Source organism: Rhinopithecus roxellana, chromosome 13 (assembly GCF_007565055.1).
Source record: "Rhinopithecus roxellana isolate Shanxi Qingling chromosome 13, ASM756505v1, whole genome shotgun sequence".
Taxonomy (NCBI): domain Eukaryota; kingdom Metazoa; phylum Chordata; class Mammalia; order Primates; family Cercopithecidae; genus Rhinopithecus; species Rhinopithecus roxellana.
This window is the reverse complement of record NC_044561.1, coordinates 134492658-134510997: the sequence shown is the minus strand read 5'-3', so window position 1 is coordinate 134510997 and position 18340 is coordinate 134492658. Positions and strand designations below refer to the sequence as shown.

The following is an 18340-nucleotide window of genomic DNA, read 5'->3' as shown; positions in this document are numbered from 1 at the left end:
CCAAAGTTTCTAAAGTGACTGTCTAGTAGATACAGACGTTCTGAGTGCACTGATAAAAAAGCTCTGGGGTTGGATAGTGGTGATGGCTGCACAACATTTTTACTGTACTTACTGCCACTTAATTACACACTTAAAAATGATTAAAAGGAAGAAATATTTTGTTACGTTTATTTTACCGTAATAAAAATACTGCATACACAAGAAGCAAAGTAATGCTAGTTTTATTTTGAATTATACAACTGTTAAAAATGGAAAGAATTGTGTACTAAGCACCATTTTCTCTGCTCTATATGCTACAACTCAACTTTATCTCTCTCTCTCTCTTATTAACAATGATCTCCTGTCTGGTCCAAGGTCAGACATTTCCAGTGTTGCAGGAATGTCTATTGAATTTGCTAATTTGTTGCCAGGAAGAATACTCAAATTTCTCATGCTCATATTTGAGTGTCAGCTGTCTCCAGCCAGCATTTCTAAACCAGGATTCTTAGACAAGACTTGTGAAGAATTTTGTAAAAAGTAGCTCCCAAGATGACAGTGTTCACTGTTGGCAGCAGGACTGTTCCCACGCAGTAGGGCTATGCTTGGTGTGCATTGGAGCCATGCACACTGTGCCCACAGGGCAGATTCTGTGCTGCTGACTCTGATTCCTGTGCTTAGGAGGACCATGTCCACTGCTAAGTTTACATGCGAATTTGATTCTTAAGAAAATGGTCATTCATAGCTGTTGGACACTGAGTCACATAGAGGGAGAGAAGGTAGCTGAGGACACCTTATCTCTGATGTGCATGAGGTGATTAGATCTTCTAGTGGAACAGGAAGATGAAGAAACCTGTGGCTCTAAACATGGAATTTCCAGCCCTCAGTCTCTGCTGTCCATTCCCCCCATCTGTATGTTCCTGGGAGATGTGGACCATGTGTGTTAGAGGTGAAGGGGATTGGGAAGCTTTCATGGTCTCTCTGACCATCTCCCTTGCTTATCTAACACACTCTTCTACACCTACTTTATTGGAGCTTCTGCTCTACAAACATGCCTGAACTCTAAAATAGAGACTTATGAAAGTGCAGACAGATGCAGGAACTCATCCAACTGGAGACTTTTCCACCACTTGAAGCAGTGAACATGTCTCTGCAAGGCTCTGAATTTCAAGTGACAGGATTTTGGGATTTCAAAGAAAACTCAATCTTTGGATAAACCACAATACAAGAGGGAATCGTCACACATTCCCCTGCTGCATGGGCCTCAGTGAGGACTGACTCAGCCAGTCTCAGGCTCCTGGAGACCTCTTAGGTGATGTGCACTGGGAAAGTCTTTTCAGTACAACCTAGGGCAGGTAAGGGTCCCTTACTCTGAAATTCTGCTCCCTGATAATTTTGCTTTCAGAGAAAAGCAAAGACCTGTGATTCTGGGAAGTTCAAAGCCCACAGGTAAGGTCTCCTCATTCTCCCATGAGAACCCGAGCTCTGCATTCCCAAAAGGAAGAGCATCTTCCTGGCATGAAGAGCCAGGAGTAGAGAAGGAGCTTCTCCAAACACGGAATCTACAGCAACCGCCAGTCAGCTTCTGTTGGAACTTTCCAAGATTAGCTGCATAGAGCCTACAATTCCACGTTTATTCTCCTATTTCATTATTTTTGATTGATTTACTTCTATTAATCATTGCATTATCAGTCAGAAATGCTTTTTCACTACAAGTACACGTGTGGCGCGAACCAGGGAGCATCCAATTTTCTCTCACAAAAATAAGTCTGCATGTGCTTGGTGATTGTTCTCCAGATGCTCACCAGTTCCATAGAAAGCTCGAATATTTCTAACTCTCCATTCCCTTTCAATGTGATGTTGACTCTGCTTTAATTGTTGTTGATATAAAGCCTCAGCGTGGCTGCTGCGGGGCCAGTTATCATACCCTTATTCAAGAGATAAAGCAAAGCTCAAATCCAAATTAGTCCTTCCTTCACAAAAGGAAAAGTTCCCTGAGGACAACCTCAGCCATCTGACTCTTACATCACATGGGTCAATGGTAGCCTACATACATGGTCACTCCTGGCTGGGAGACACTGGAAATTTGCCTGACTTTCAATTGAATAGAGGGGATGACACACAGGCAGATGGTGTAGGGAGTATCTGCTGGGTCTGTAAACCCAGTCTGCCTACAGCACTGACCCAGCAACAGGACAGGAAACTCCTCAGAGCAAGGACTGTGTCTTTCTCACGCTGAATTCCTAAAATGCTGTCTTGCCAGGACAGAGTGGGTCCAGGGGAATATCTGTTGGGTGAATGAGCTTCTGTCTCTGTTGTATTGCAAGAGTCACCACCAGCCCACATTGGCCCTATATTTGCATCCAGACCCAGTCAGAGTCACACCTCAGTCCTGTATCCCTCAGTACCAAGCCCCAGTCCCCCTTCAGGACCACCCCCTACCCAGTGACACGTGCAGGGAGCCTCAGGAGGGCCCTGTCACCTCCTCCTCCACAGGTGAGTGTTTGTATTTCCATCAGGAATCTGAGTGCCTTGTGCCAGGTCCTGAGGCAGGAAGGGGCCACACAGAGAAGAGGAACTTCTTCCCTAAGGTCAGCAATCCATGAATGAAAGAATCAGGGAACTGAGCAGCAGGTTCTGAGTGTACACCTGGACCCAGGAGGCCCCTGAGCCTCCAGCAGCCAGCGTAGAGAGGCCACCAGGGGGCAGCAGAGAGCAACCTGGCAGAAACTCCTGGGGATGGGGTGGGCCTGGGCATCAGGGAGATGCTGACATGCAGGGAGGGTCAGTGACCATGACCTGAGACCTGGAGGGAAAGGGGTTCTTCTTTTCTTAGAGCACTTGTCCCTGACATTGATGTTTAAATTCTTCTGACTTCCTGGTTCTCAGATCTGACACTTGGAGATGGTGCCTATTTTTCTGACACAGATTCAGACACTTTGCCTCTTCCCATCGCCCTGGCCCCCATCTCACGGTCACACATGACATCCCATTCTGTAGTCACACATATCCCACCTCGCTGCCCTTTGCTCTGGGAGCTCCTGTCTTGCAGACATAGGGATTTCTCCTTCCCTGGCCACTCCTCCATGTCCACTGTTCCCAGTCTGTCCTGGCGAACCCCCAAATTACAGCTCTTGATTTCCTTATGAGACACAAAATACTTGCTCATTAACCTTTCCTTGATTTCAGTTTTTATCCATTGATACATTTTCCCAACAACTGAATACAACTTAGTTATAATAAACATTCACTTCCAGGGTCTTGGAGTTTGCAGTCCCCTCTCATTTTCTCATGAAGCAAACATCCCCTTCCCCTCCTGATCTGTTCCTGGTCCTGACAGCACCCTGGTGATACCGAGGCACAGCACCTATGACCTGGCGCTAGAACTCACTGTCAAGGTAGAAACTTATCACATCCCATGGATCTTGCAACACTCCGTGTGCACTTGGCAACCAAGGAATTTCATTCTCCTCTAGTACTGAGGAGCTGTGCCCTGGGGTGGGGCCTGGACCTGTCCAAGGCTTCTGCTGGCCCCTGTAGAGTGAGAATGAAGAGGGTCCCTGCATTGGGCTCTGCATGTGTCTTCAAAATGGATTTAGGCCAATACCAGACATCTCACATCTGACATAAAATATTTATGACCAGGACATTTCTAGAGATGCAGACAAAAGCTAACCACCTTCCTCCTGAGCCAGGATGGAAGAGAGGAGGGGACTGTGGACCCCAGGTAATTCCCCCATCACCACTGTGACTCTGGCAACCTCTTGAACAGGGTCAACCACTATCCTGTAGGAAGAACTTTGTATCCCCTAGAAAATGAAGAGAAACTCAGCTCTGAGCTTTTCCATGACCAACCCAGCCAAGCAGCAAGGTTGGGCACAATCTGGGTAAAGATGTGAGCCCAGACCATGGGATCAGTGGGTGAAGGAAAATCGCATGGGCTGAGGGGGTGGGTAAGCAGGGGCCATCCCTCCTCTCTCTGTTTCCTTTGGGGCTGAGCCCTTCACTGGAAATCACAGATCTCCTCCAGCAGCAGCCCCTGACTCTGCTGATTTGCATCACGGGCTGTTCTCTTCAGCAAAGGTATAAGAGAGGCCTGGGAGGAACCTGCCCAGCCTGGCCTCGGGAAGCAGCATTGGCAGTGCCTCAGCCATGGCCGGGACCCTTCTCCTCCTCGGCCTCCTTGCTCACTGCACAGGTGCTGCCCCCAGAGTGTCACCAACCTGCCCAGCCCCAGGGCTCTGGGTCCAGCGTGGCCCTGACTCTGAGCTCAGCGGGGCCCTGCCTGTGGTGGGCAGGACGCTCATGACCCTGCTGCAGGGTGGGGGGCTGTTGGGACTGAACTCCCCCCACACTCTGCTCAAGGGCTTGTGAGAGCCTGAGCGGCTGCACCTGCCAGGAGAGAGTAGTGGGTTTTCAGTTCAAAGGCTCCACACAACAGGAAAGTCCATGGGCCACTGGCACTGGGGCTGATTGCAGGGGATACCCTGAGGGTTCACAGACTCTCTGTAGCTTGTCCAGGCCAGGAGGACAGGGATTTCCTAAAAAGGGTCTTTCACCTGCAAGTTAACCTCTACTTTTTTTCTTTCCTTTCCTTTGCAGTCTCTGCAGCCTCCTATGAGCTGACTCAGCCACCCTCGGAGTCAGTGTCCCCAGGACAGACGGCCAGGATCACCTGTGGGGGAGACAACATTGGAAGTAAAGCTGTGCACTGGTACCAGCAGAAGCCAGCGCAGGTCCCTGTGCTGGTCATCTATAGCGATAGCAACCGGCCCTCAGGGATCCCTGAGCGATTCTCTGGCTCCAACTCAGGGAACACCGCCACCCTGACCATCAGCGGGGTCGAGGCCGGGGATGAGGCTGACTACTACTGTCAGGTGTGGGACAGTAGTAGTGATCATCCCACAGTGACACAGGCAGATGGGGAAGTGAGACCAAAACACCCTCCCAGTCTCTGTCACCCTCTTGCTCCAGTCCCGGGAGGCCTGTGGATAAAGCCATGAGTGAATCTGGCCCAGTTCACCCGGATCTGAGCCTTTCAGGCTGCCCTTCCCTCCAGCCCCCTCCAGGAGTCTCTACAGAACATACTTCAGGCAGAGACATGGCCTGGAAGGACCAGAATCATCTGGTGACTTGGGGCTGTTGTGTTAGTTAGAGAATGAGGGCCTGGGTGGAAACACAGACAGAGGCAACCTCTGTCCACTGTCCTGCCCCTGGATGGTCATATGGTTGGGACAGGGCAACTCCTGAGATCAACTGTCCAGATCAGGCCCCAGAACTGCTGCCCAGCCCTGCTGAGGTCCTGGCCCCAGACTGTGTGGCAGCCTGTGATTCCCAACAGAGCAAACCAGAGGAGGGGTCACTGTGAAGTCTGCCCAGATCCCCTCTTCCTTGTGACCCACCTGGCACTGCTGAGAAGCCCAGTCGCTTCTCAGAGGTTGTTTTCAAAAGAGAAATAATTCGCAACTGCACATGACCTTGACTTGTTGCTAAATCCCATGGGTCTACAGTAGGATTCTCCTCTGAAGCTTTGCCTTAAGCACAGGTTTCAGTTCCTATGTCCAGTTCCTCTATTATGGTAGAGTCTGCTAGTTTCTCAGTCCCAATAGCAGGACACTCACACCCCTGCCTGCACCTGCAGCAGAGCCTTTCTGCTCTTGGCCCCAAAATAACGGATGAGGCTTTTCTCAGACCCGTGATTTATGAAGTGGCACAATCTCGGCTCACTAAAATCTCAGCCTCTCAGGTCGAAGCAATTCTCCCTGCCTCAGCCTCCTGAGTAGCTAGGATTACAGGTGCCCACCACCTCGCCTGGCTAACTTTTGTGTATGTAGTAGAGATGGGTTTTCACCATGTTGGCCAGGGTGGTCTTGACCTCCTGATCTCAAGTGATCCACCCACCTCAGCCTCCAAAAGTGCTGGGAATATACACGTGAGCCACTGCACCTGGCCATGTTTTTCTTATTTTTGCTCTTCCTCTTTTCCTCAATACCTCAGGTCGGTGAACTGGGGAGATTTTGAGGGACAGGCTCAGTGCTCCCTCAAAATTCCCCTGTCGCACATCTCTGAGGCCCTGTCCTGGAAACTCCCCAAAAGTGGATGGTCTCCCTATAGGATGGGAGCTTCCAAAATGGCTCCACAGGGAAGAGTTAACCTGAGTCCATTCCTTCTTCCTCATTGACATCCAGCATTTGTGATTTCCATGGATGTCAGTACTTTTGTAGCTGAAATCTTTCTTAATCTACTTGAGATAATTAATTTAATAAATATTCAGACATTAGTTGCATCCAACATTTAAATTTCTTTAATCAATTGGTAAACATAGCCATGATTATATATAGTTTAGGCTTCATAAACTTCGATTAAATGGATTTTATGAAAAACAAAGTAACCATTTTATTCTACGTGTATCCTATATCCATATGTTGTGTACTTGAAATATCCACAAGAAAATATATTTCAAAAATCAAATTGTATTTATTGCCTATTGTTGCATAAAAATTGCTCCCCAATAGTGAGCATGGTAAAAAAGAACATGTGTTTGTGATCTTGTCACTTCGATGCACCTGGAATTGACAGTCGCTTAGTTTTGTGGTTCTGGCTCTGGGTTGGTCATGAAGTAGCAGCCAAGTTGTCAGGCCAGGCTGCATTGAGAGACCAGAGCAGGTGGCCAGGCCCTGCCTGAGGGGCTTTTACTGTCCCTACCCTGTTTGGCAGGGTAGGAGGAAAAGGAGAGAGTGAAGTGTAAGGCTTTTGTCCTGATCCCCCTTGTCAAAGACTATCCCCTACATGCACCATTTCTTATTCTTTCCCGGGACATCCTAGGCATAGAGCACTGCCCAAGTATTCTAAGGCTGTAGAGTATTCCACAGCAGGATTTTAGCCAGGCAGCCTCTAATGGTTATCACCATGATTTTGATCTTACATATCACACTGCAGCGAGCATCCTGTGCAGACTCCTTTGAGCTCCTGTGTGCATATGAACATAGGATAAATTTCCAGAAGTGCAATTGTTGGGTCAAAAGGATGTGCCTTTCTAACTTTTACCCATTGTTTTCACATTCCCCTCCAGAGGGGTTCTACCAGTTTACAATGCCAGCCCTAAATATCGCTTGGAGTACATTGGTGAAAGTGCAAATTTTTGCCAACCCGTGAGATATAAAAAGTTATCTTGTTGCACTTATATTTTTGATTTCTCCTATTTTGCTTGAGGTTCAGCATTTACTCAAATATTTTAGGGCTCATCACTTTTTAGAATTTGGTAAACTTTTTCTTAAATGTCTAGATAAGAAGTGTTTTAGTCTGTGCCACACATGAGACAACTTTGGGGATAATATGTAGGTTCTGATAGCACCATCTGCAATGTAACCATTTAAAAATATGAAAACTGCTATCAGTTGTGGGGATATTTAAAAAACGTGGCAGGCCGGGGATGTCCCACAGGATGTGGTTTAATGTTGCCTGGTTTCTAGGGTTATTTGAAGTCTGAACATTGCACCAGCATGTGTTCCAGGTGGAGAACTCTTTGTGAGGGACACTGTATTTCACCTCGTACAGTGGCCTGAGGTCTTTCTTTGGATAAGAACACACTTGTACCATCTATTTGATTGGATCTTGTCTCTGCTCAAGACAGCCCTGTGTCACAAGCTCATGACTTTCATCTTCATCCATTTGCTCTGAGTTTTGTGAGAACTTTAGTATAACAGGAATAGAGTTTTTTGGAGTCCATAAGATGGGGGTTATTGGCTGAATTATGTTCTCCACAATTCATGCATTGAAGCTGTAATGCAGTGTGTGTGACCGAAATTGCACATAGCATCTTTAAAGAGGTGATTAAGTGAAAATGAAGAAATTAGGGTGGATTCTTATCCAATCTGACTGATGTCATCCTAGAAAGTAAAAATTTGCACACACAGAAATGAGACACCAGAGATGAGCGTGCAGAGGAAAGACCATGTGTGGACACAGCAAAGAGGTAGCGACCTGCAAGTCAAAGAGAGAGGCCTCAGGGGAGATCAAACCCACCAACACCTTTATTGTGGATTTTCCAGCTTCACAACTGTGAGAAAATATCCTTCTGCCATTTAGGTCACTAGCTCTTTTGTATCTTCTTGTGGGAAGTTTAGCAAATAAAAACAAGAGGGACCTCAAAGACCTTGGATGCGGGAGAAGGAGGACATGGAGTAGGGTGCAGGAGGCGGGGCAGGGAGGGGCTGGAAGGTCGCGCTCTGAGGTGCATCTCCTGGATGGAATCTTGACTCCACTCACTACTGTCTGGAGGACTTGGGAAAAATATTTAACCTCCTAATATTGATTTACTAATAAAGATAGGTTTGGAGCATAAGGCTCCCCATCATCCTATTCCATATTGTAAAGTCTTCTTGAGGTAACACTTGTAAAACTCTCACCAATGCATCTGGCATGAATTATGGGCTCATAGGCAGCCCTTCTGAGTGATCTAGTGACTTACAGAAAATGGCATTCACGTTGTAGGCACCAGGGGGCGCTGTGAGGTTTAGTCTGAGGCCCCTGATGAGTCCAAGCCCTGGTAATGCTCAAATGCAAAGGGCAGTACTGTTGTTTCCTTTAAGGCCCCTTGTATTGGGTAAATGTTAACACACACTTGACCCTTCTTCTGATCTTGAGAAATTACTCAGAGAAGGCCATCAGGCTCAGGGCCCAGACAAGAACTAGGACAAATGTTTTACGGAATGGAGAGCAGATTTGCATCCACTGCTCACCAGAGCCACTTAATAATGACATAAGAATAAAGGAAGTAAATTTGCATGAAGAGATTCCCCTTCCCATGATAAAAGAGGCCTGGAGGTTCCTCCCCAGCTGTGGGCTCAGAAGCAGAGCTCTGGGTCATCTCCACCATGGCCTGGACCCCTCCCCTGCTCATCCTCCTCACTCTCTGCACAGGTGCTGCCTCCCAGTGCTCAGCCCCTACAGAACCAGGGATCAGCCTAACCCTGAGGTTTAGCTCAGCACAGAAAGTGATGGAGGGTGTAGGGCTCTGGAAATGAGAGCCTCATCCTCGGACACCCCTCCTGTCCTCTCTTGCAGGTTCCGTGGTTTCCTCTGAGCTGACTCAGGACCCTGCATTGTCTGTGGCCTTAGGACATACAGTCAGGATCACCTGCCAAGGAGACAGCCTCAAAACCTATTATGCAAGCTGGTACCAGCAGAAGCCAGGCCAGGTCCCTGTGCTGGTCATCTATGGTAACAGCAATAGGCCCTCAGGGATCCCAGGCCGATTCTCTAGCTCCTACTCAGGAAACACAGGTTCCTTGACCATCACTGCGGCTCAGGTGGAAGATGAGGCTGTCTATTACTGTCACTCTTGGGACAGCAGTGGTAACTATCCCACAGTGACACAGACAGATGGGGAAGTGAGACAGAAACCCCTTCACTATCTGTGTCACCCTCTCTCTCCAGCCCCAGCAGGATTGTGAACAAAGTCATGAGCAGAGCTGACCCAGTTCACCTGGATCTGAGACCTCCAGGCTGCCCTTCCCTGCAACCCTCTACGCAGGCTCTGCAGAAGTTGGGTCAGTATAGGATTTGAGGCTATAAGGACCACTCTGTTCTGCTGTTGTTTGGACTGAGGGTGTCTTAGCTGAAGATGATCTAAGTGGAAGGACAATAAGAGGGAGACACACAGCCGTTGGGTGGCCACGGTCCCTGGAGTTCCTCTTGTGTGGTGACTGGATCTAACACAATGCCTGGACCCTGTGGCCCAAATGCCCTGGATTATTGGTCTGAACTGCCCATGTTTAACTGAGACCCTCAAGCCCCAGCTCCATGCATCTCACATTCTAAACAGGAAAGTTTCCTAGTGAGCACTGTGTCATGCCTTGGCATCTCTGGCTTCATACAGCTCTTCCCCTCTGAAAAATGCCATTGAGTGCAAAGAACGGCCTCATGCAAAGATGTGCCTCCTTCAGAATATGGTTCAAGAGCAATGACTGCCTGATGCCTTAATCCCAAAGCCGTGCTTTAATTTAGGATGACCTTAAATGCCTTCTAGCTGAGAAGTCAATTGTAACACATTCCCAGTCACACCTCCCACACTTCTCTCCTGAGAGTATATCCTGAAACCCTACTGCACGGAATCCTGCCTCTCCGAGTAGGCTTCCAGGGAGCTCAAAACTAAAAAAACAAATAAAACAGTCTAGTGGGAAGCGTATCAAAGAGGAGACAGTTGCACAAAGAGAGAACTCTGAAGTCTGCAAATATTCATGTACTGATGAGCACTTCTGTGTGAAGAAACTCTATGAAAGAGAAAAGAACCACCCAAAGACACTTAAGGAAACATGCCAAAGAGTGTGTGCTCACACACTGTCTCACACACACACACACACACTCTCAAACACATACTCGCACAAACACACACATACACTCTCTCCCACACACTCACATGCTCTCACACACCACAGTCCCAGAGGAAGGGCCTGAGTTCCAGGGCACAAGGTTGACTCATCAGAAGAGCTTTGCCTCAGTACTGGGGAAATGTGACCCTAGACAAAAGGCTGCTCAGATCTCAACTATGAAAGTGTAAAAGCAAACAGGAAATTCAGTTTTCATGTAACTTTACTGAATTCAATCATAAAAGATAAAAGTAGAGAATGAAATGCAAAATAATTCTAAATCCAACAGGAAAAATGCACAATGTCTTCATCCCATCAATATTTCCTGCAAGATGACAAGAAAACACGCTATATCACACAGAAAAATGAATCAATCCAAAGTGACCATCAAATTGCACACACGATAGACCGTGTAAACAAGTATCAAAAGAGCAATTCTTATCATTCTATTCTATTCTACTTGTTCCTGAGGATGCAGGATTGAACAAACATGTTAAATGGAGACATAAAAAAGATAAAGAGAGGCCCCAGTTGTATTTTTATAAATAATTCATAATATGGCTCAATAAAAATACTCTGAATGAGACTGATTACAGATTAGATGCTGTAAAGAACAGATAAGTGAACTTGAAGATATAGCAATGACAGCTATTCAAGATGGAGCACAAAAAGCATAAACAGAGTATCAGTGAGCTGTAGGACATCTTCAACTGCCTATATTCGTATAATTAAAGTCATTAAAGGAGATAAGATTGGACAGGGAAGAGAAAAGGTAGAAAAACAATTTGAAGGAATAATGACCAAAATTTCCCAAATTTTGTGAAAACTAGAAACCTACTATTCAAAGATGTAACATGTCCCAAAGACACATACACACACACACACACACACACACACACACAGAGAGAGAGAGAGAGAGAGAGAGAGAGAGAGAGAGAGAGAGAGAGAGAAATACAGGTGAACAACACAATGACAATAACAGGCTAGGTTTAAAAATTTTTTGAATTTTAGTGTCTGCACAGTAGGTGTATATTTTATTGGGTACATGAGATATTTTGATACAGGCATGCAATGTGAAATAACCACATTTTGGAAAATAGGATATTCATTCCCTCAAGCATTTATCCTTTAAGTTATAAACTATTCAATTACACTCTTTCAGTTTTTTAAAATGTATACTTAACTTGTAATTGACTATAGTCATCCTGTTGTGCTGTCAAATAGTAGGCCTTATTCATTATTTCTCACTGGTTTTTGACCCATTAACCATCCTCAGATAATAGCTGATTTCTTATTAGAATTAATGCAAGCCTGAGTCAGTGAATTATATTTAGAAAATATTAAATGAAAAAACTTACTACCCAAAGTAATCTACAAACTCAACAGCAATTCCTATCAAAACACCAATGGCATTATTCACAGAAATAAAATATCTCTAAAATTGGTACAAAACCAGAAAAGACCCTGAACAGCCAAAGCAATACTGAGCAAAAAGAACACAGCTGAAGATATCACACTACTAGAATTAAAATACATTACAAACTATAGTAACCAAAACAGGATGGTATGGGTATTTGATCAGACGCTGAGACCAATGTAACAGAACACAGAAATAAATTCAAATATCTATACTCAGCTGATTGTCAACAAAGATGCCAATAACACACACTGAGAAAATGGCACAATTTTCAATAAATGGTGCTGAGAAAACTGGATACCCATGTACAGAACAAGGAAACTGGACACTTATCCTTCTCAGCATAAAAGTAGCAACTAAAAGTGGATTAAAAAACCAAATATAAGACCCCAAACTGTAAAACTACTAGAAGGAAACTTAGAGAACATAGGGGAAGAACAAGTTCTTTAGGACATTGGTATAGATAAAAATGGTGTGGCCAAGACTTCAAAAGCACAGGCAACAACAAATAATAGAGATATGGGAATTCATTAAACTAAAAAGCTTCTAAAAATAAAGGAAACAATCAATAAAGTAAAGAAAATGTGTAAAATAACAGAAAATATTTGCACACTACTCACCTGACAAGGAGCCAATATTCCGTATAAAATTAAAAAAAAAAAAAGACTGAAACAACTCATTAGCATAAAAAACTAATAATACCATTAAAAAGTGGGCCAAGAATTTGAATACACTTTTCTCAATAGAAGACACACAAATGGCCAACAGCATATGAGAAAAATGTTCAACATCACTAATCAGCAAGGGAATGAAAATCAAAACCCCAGTGAGATACAATCTCACCCCAGCTGGAATGGCTATGAGCAAAAGGACAAAAAACACAAATGCTGGTGAAGGTAAGTGACGTCATATTTCTCTAGTCCGATTCTCTGGGAACAGTGAGAGGGCTCAGTCTTTGCTCTCCCTCTAGTAACTATTTTTCACATGCAAAAATATGGACCTTATTGGGAAATAATGCCTAAGACCACCAACACCTTAGTCATTTGTTCATCACACTAGAAATGAAACTGTTTTCTGAACAATATTAACATCTATCTGTGTCTATCACCATAGTGTCAATGTTTGTGTGATCCTACTAAATTAAGAAGGCCTAGAAGAATGTCTTTGCATCTGTGGCCTAACACAGATACAGATGATATAGATACAGATAGTAGGGGGTTGTATCTTGAAATTTATTTCTCTAAGGGACGTATTTCACACCAAATTTGAAATTATTCTGGTTTTAAATGTAACAAATGATGAACCTTATGGAATGATAACAAGATTGTGCATTTTATAAAGTCACAGGGTATATCAAATGATGAAGCAATCATTCTGTGTTGAGGTTAGTATTATTTTTTTCACTTCAATTCTCACTAAATGAGAACAGTTTTGATATAAGAGAGAGAAGGAAGGAAGGAAGGAAGGAAGGAAGGAAGGAAGGAAGGAAGGAAGGAAGGAAGGAAGGAAGGAAGGAAGGAGGGAGGGAGGGAAGGAAGGAAGGAAAATATTTCAAGCTTTACAGTAGTAGTGCCACTCTGTAATCAATAAACAACAGAACCAAACAATAAAAGATTTTACAGAACAGTCTAACCAGCAATATGATTACAAAATTCTGATTCAGATATCAAAACCATTTTCAAAAATAAATATATGATATGAAAATCCCGCAAAGGTCAAGTAGGATGTATTATGCTTGAATGAAATTATGAGTTGAGAGTAGGAAATTTATAAATTTGAGGAAACAAATTAAACAATTAAGAGGAAATTGCACTGCTAATGTATTATTTGGCAAGGTGTTCAGTGGAACACCAAGATATTCTTAAGGAAGTTGCAAATATATTTTAAAATGTTATCATTGAAGTGGATTTTTAAAAATGAGGACATGAATACCTTTAAAAAGGATTCGGGGTAAAGAGAGAAAAATACATGTAGATTGTGTATACATACATAAAAGGTCTTTTAAAAGATAAACTTTTGTCTTTCTTTATCCCTTAAATAAAAGGAGCAGATACTTAAATTCCTTGCATTTTATTTTAAAATTTAGAGAATGCTTACAGCTTCCCATATATATGGGCATATATTTCCCACACTGAAACTTATACTAAGAAGCTAATCTAATCAAGGGATGACAAAATCAAAACAATTCTCTTGAAGAGTCTATTTTCTTGATTTTTAAGTCTAAATGTATACTCAAAGAAGTAAAAGTATTTATAATTGATTCTACTATTTGAAAATATTTACTGATCATTTATCTTGCACCAAGTGACCTCCAGCTCCGAAGATAGGTCAGTGGAGAAAGATACAAAGTTGCCCAGCTTCGTTAAGCTTAAATCCTCGTGAGGAAGAAAAGAAATAATTAATCAGGGACTTTAAAACAGGAGTGTTGTGATATGGCTTGGAATTCTAACTGCATACTGTGCTTGCTGTGTGGAGACTGGATTGAAAAGTAGAGTGATGATAGAAGCTTAAATTCATATAGAATATGGCTAGCCTGTATTCTGAGGGTGCCTGAAATAAGAATGTGTAATAGTTCTCATTATTTCCTCGAGAAATCTCTGCAGTAGAACTTTGGCCTTGTGAGGGAAGTACTATAGTCACCAAGTGGTGAGGGTGGGAAGCTGAATTTGCAGATACCATTTGAAATTACTTTACTTTAAAGGCAAAGCTGGCAGGATTTTCATATGTGTCAGATCTGACAGTGTGTGTGTGGGGGGTGTGTGTGTGTGGGGGGGGTGTGTATGACAGAGAGAGAAAGAGAGAATGAGAACCAGACAGACACAGAGAGACAGTGACAGAGCTGCAGAGACAGAGAGAATTAAAAGAGGACACCAAGAATATTGAGGTGAGAAATTATAAAATGGGAGGTGCCATTAAACAGAATGGGGAAGAGCAAGTTCGGGGAGTGTCAGTGGCTCCATGTGGACTTATTAATTTTGAGGTCCCTAAACCACATCCAAGTAGAGAAGCCAGACAGTGTTGGGTGTGGTCTAGTGCTATGGTATCAAAGAAAATATCAGGAAATGTATGACACAAAAATTAGTAAGAAAGCAAAGATAAGAAACATAAGTGAAAGTCCTGTGTCTAGTGGTTATCCAACACCCAAAAAGTAGAAAGATGAGAAGAAAGCAGCCCAAAAGTACTAGGGGTAATTATCAAAAATGTCAAGAGGAAAGTAGGTTAAGTGTTCTGGAATTCTCTCAAAGAAAGTTTTGAGAAAAGGAGGGAAGGAGAGATCGACTGCGTTCAATGCTGCTGATACATAAATTAAGACAAAGGCTGAGGAATTACGCTTCAATTCGTCATTTAACAACATGGATATCAATTGTGCTTTGATAAGAGCAAATTTCTTGGAGTGAGTAGTTGAGAAACCACATTGGAGTGGTTTCTCAAAGGAATGCCTGATCTCTGGATTCTTAAGGAAACGTTTTATTGAACAGGGGAGGCACAGATTGGATTCGTTTTAATTCCCGGGTCGGGACACACTCTAAACATGTGCCTCTGCATGCCTTGCTTTTTAAAGTTGGGTATCCTGTTACCTTTCAATAACAGAACAACCACCTGCAAAACCCACACCCATTTAATGGACACACTTTACAAAGACTGACACTAGAGGTTGCTGGAGAGGATGTGGTTCCACGTAATATCATACTGAGTTACTGATAAGCAGGTAAGCTGGTAAAATGTCTTTGGAAAATTCACCATTCCCGCTGTACTTAAACTTTCCAATGGCAGACACCAGAAATTCCACATTGTAATATATTTTGATGAGAAAAAGCAAGAGACTTGTATTAAAATATTGATTATTATTAAAAATTATCACACTAGGTTCCCTGAATGTTTTCTTAGCAAGTCAGTCTCTGCCTATTTTTAGTAGTACAACCTCCATCTATTATATTAATCAACCACTTAAAAATTATATTTTATGTTAATTCTACATCCAATGCCAAAGCAAACATTTTGTATATTCCACAGAATCATTTGTTGAATAAATAATGAAGAACTTAAATAAGTTAATATTTATAGGGTCTATACACAAATAATGTATTATCTCAGAATACAGCAATAACATCTGTTATGTAGAAAATGATTTCAATCTTACTTAAAAATATTTCGGGCATAGGAGTTACTGTCATATATAGATGCTCACTTTGTTTTGTTTATATGAAAATGATTGTAGTTAATGTACATTTTTGGTACTTAAGCCTTTTGCTATTGCTGCCATAGCAAATAGTGTGCCTATTAAGAACGTGAGCCTGAGTTTTACTTCATTTTAACAGATTTCTTAATAAAATATGTGCCATACTATTTGGTTTAATACATAAGCAAAGAACCATCCACTCCACTATTGCCACCTCTCCCTCCTCTAATGTGGCTCCTGAAGATGTTACCGATAGCAGAGGACTTTGTGTTCAACCTAAGCACTTTATAGCCCTTTTATTTTGAACTAGGCATGAGATAAAATAATTCAGCAGCAATACAACTCACACTTCTTAAAGAATGACTCTTTCTTTTGAACCTGGTTAACATTATGCAGCAAGACAGAGTACACTTCTCTATCCCAGCAAATCAGTGTTGGCACTGCACTCTCTACACTCTGACAACTTGTATTATTGGCTTTCTTACAAACACCATTTGAGCTTATAATTTACATGCATCAAATAATGTACGAAAATATGCTACTTCCTTCCCCTTCTCTTCTGTTCTCTTCTTACCAGACAATTGTGAGTTTTCTTTTCTCACTTTCTGCTTTCTTCCATCTACTTGATTTTTAAAAGACTTTCTCCACATTTCCAATCTTAGTATTATAGAGACCAAATATGTGGTCAAACTACATATATAGGAAGAGTTGAATTATAATGCAAGCATTTTTAAATAAATGATTCCTCCTCAGTTTTCCGTGATTATTTTATATAATCAAATGTCTTCCAGATATACATCCCAAACCAGCGGTTGCCAAGCTCTGCTTTGTTGTCTAATTTCATTAGAATTATCCAAAATTCTTATGATAAATACAGATAAATTGGCATAACTCCAGATTTATGAAATCAAAATTTCCAGAACCCAGGAATATGCGTATTCCTCAGGTGATGCTGATGTAATATGGGATCCGAGTGTAGAATCCGAGGAAAATTAACCTTCGTGCCCTCTGGTTGACCAGAGTTATCCAGATGACCAGAGTTGCCCTCTTGTTATCCAGAGGTCCTTTCCCCTTTCACTTTCTGCTCTCTCTCCATCTGCACGATCGTCCTCTCCTTCCTCCACTTCTCTTCATCTACATCCAAGTCCTTCTCCATCGATTCTCCTAAAGCTCCAAATGGTCAGTTGCCACTAAAGTTCCCTCTGCCCTGTGAACAAGTTATGTGGGCAAATGTAGAATTTAAGCTTGGACCCAGTGGAATCAAGAGCTGCAGTTAAAGATTTCTCTAAACCTAGAACGGACCTGCAAGTACTTGTAGAAGATTAGAGATTTCCTGTGCATGCAAAGGGCTCAGGGCGACCTGATGCTATAGACCAAATCTTACTGTCCCCTCAAATTCATGTGTTAAAATCTAATTCCCCATGTGATGGGATTTGGAGGTGGGGCCTTGGAAGGTGATTAGGTCATGAAAGCTGAGACTATGAATGTGAACAGTGTTCCTATCACAGGGACTGCTGAGAGCTCCCTCATCCCTTTGGTCATGTAAGGACACAGTACAAAGATGACAGCTTATCAACCAGGAAACAAGCTCTCACCAGACACAAAACCTGATGACCAGTTTACCTTGGATTTTAACATCTCCAGAACCATGAGAAATAAATTTGTTTCTCTGGTACCTAGTCTATGGCATTCTCTTTTGGCACCCAGATTAGCTAAAGTACCAACATATCAACTTGTACACATACTTTCTGGAAATACGGATGCCAAACCTTTGATGGCAAAAGGTGACTGATCTGCTAGAGGAATGGACCTACATGATGACTCTTTCCACAATAAACCAGAGTAAAAACAAGCTAAAGTAGGTCAAGGTCTCCTAAAAGGCGTACCTGAAAAGTTTCCAGTAACAGTTGATTAGATGGTAATTCCATCACACAAACAACCACAGCAAAGTGACACAACAATCAGAGATTTTCAGGATAGCCTCCAAAACACCATCTGACAACATCAGGGAGTTAAAGAAGACATGAAGTTTCAAAAAGTCAAGCTTGATTCAAATGTCATTGTAGAAATTTTCAATTGAACACTATGAATCAATTCTGGGCAAGTGGTGGTATGGCGTGGCGACTTTGGGGCACGAGTGCTGAGTTTCAAAGCTTTAGTTTCTATACCCTTTGGAAATGTCCCTGGCCACCTAACCCTGGTGTCTGCCTCCATGTCTCCCACTGTGCCCAGGACTGAGAACAGCGTGGGAGATGCTAGCTCGGGCTGTGCTGGTCACCCCCTCTCTTCTACCTCTTGCTCCAGCCATGCTTTCAGCTCCAGGGCTGAGGCCTGTGGCTACAGCAGATGCCAAGCGGTCAGGCAGCTGCTTAATGGGCTAGTGCTGGGAAGGACCGA

General features: G+C 43.1%; 2 protein-coding genes and 2 gene segments (V, D, J or C); all 4 read left to right on the top strand.

Moving 5' to 3' along the window:
* The window catches only part of LOC104671035, a 724295-nt gene that overhangs the window by 439420 nt on the left and 266535 nt on the right, over positions 1-18340 (top strand).
* The window catches only part of LOC104672491 (immunoglobulin lambda-1 light chain-like), a 605026-nt gene that overhangs the window by 336597 nt on the left and 250089 nt on the right, over positions 1-18340 (top strand). The gene's annotated exons all lie outside the window — the stretch shown is intronic.
* The window catches only part of LOC104674970 (immunoglobulin lambda-1 light chain-like), a 651096-nt gene that overhangs the window by 388029 nt on the left and 244727 nt on the right, over positions 1-18340 (top strand). The gene's annotated exons all lie outside the window — the stretch shown is intronic.
* LOC104674967 overlaps positions 1-18340 on the top strand; it is a 611567-nt gene that overhangs the window by 354103 nt on the left and 239124 nt on the right.